Below are 1,182 nucleotides of genomic sequence, written 5' to 3' on the forward strand. Positions count from 1 at the left end.
ACAGTAACTAAAGGCTCCTTTAGTGGTTCTACTCATTGTAAGTATTTTTTTTTAAGAATTAGACCATAAAAGTTGAATATTTTGTATTAAAAAGATAGCTTAAAGATATTGGTAAAATTTGCTTTGTTAAGTGTGTACAGATAAAGTGCAATGATGATATATAGAAGGACATCTTATCATCTTGAATCTTCTAACTTGTCAAGAAATAATGATGGAGTGTACACTAAATCTCAGTCTTTTGCATAGTAAAGTGGTCCGTGGAATGAGGTGCTGTTCACTGTAAAGTGAGTAGTCTTGAACTCTTTGCTAAATATAAAGATGTATGATATTGTAGCAAAGGGAAGCTCTGATATTATATTTCATTAGTATGAAACCAAGGGAACTAGAAACTAAATGCACTCTATTTTTTCTCTTAATTGACTAAATCTGAAATTGTCTATTTTTGTTATATAGGATAATCCAATATATTGTTTACTGTGTTATATTGCAAATGCATTACTTGTAGACTAGCTGAGAAAAAATGCTTAAACTTTCAGAATTAGGTTTTCCTAATCTAAACCTGTGAACCTCATTTTTGCTTGGGTGGAAGTAAGGAACTCATATATCCCTGTGATTGAATAATTAAATTTCTATCCAGTTTATGAACTGCATTTGGGATACACAGTGTATGTGATATATGCAGTTAGAAAAAAAACCCCAAAAACATATGATCTGTAGTCTTTATTATCTTTTTGTTATCAGTACACAGTGGATGCTGAAGAAACACAAAAGTAAATAGATCAGTGATCTGATTGAGAAGTAGCCACACAAGTGCATAGGAATTGAATATTGGGAAATGTTGGAAGGCAGTTTTTATCATCTGCTTGAATCCTTGCTTCCTCCCACCAAGTCCCCAACTGATCATCTAGTAAGTATTAAATCTTGCTAGCTAGGTGCTCTAAATAAATATTTATTAGCTTTAACCTGATCATTATAAATATTGTATTGTATATGTATATTAACAAAAGTTATAGAATGTTGATATATTATTAATATATATTTCATGTTATATTTTTGTGGTTGTAAATTGCTTACATGTGAACCATTTCTGATTGTTTTTACATTACAGAAATCACATTTCATATGTTCTTAAAAATTGAGGAAATGGTAAAGGGTTTCGCATTGTGCATGGCAGACTTCTCA

General features: G+C 30.6%; 1 long non-coding RNA gene across 1 annotated transcript in view; it reads left to right on the forward strand.

The window, feature by feature from the left end:
- LOC119579051 overlaps positions 1–925 on the forward strand; it is a 1,821-nt gene extending 896 nt beyond the window's left edge. The window contains exon 3 of the long non-coding RNA XR_005229280.1: positions 742–925. This is a non-coding gene — a long non-coding RNA (uncharacterized LOC119579051). The remainder of the gene's footprint in view (positions 1–741) is intronic.
- Positions 926–1,182: the final 257 nt, after the last annotated feature.

This window comes from Penaeus monodon, chromosome 1, assembly GCF_015228065.2.
Source record: "Penaeus monodon isolate SGIC_2016 chromosome 1, NSTDA_Pmon_1, whole genome shotgun sequence".
NCBI classification, from domain to species: domain Eukaryota; kingdom Metazoa; phylum Arthropoda; class Malacostraca; order Decapoda; family Penaeidae; genus Penaeus; species Penaeus monodon.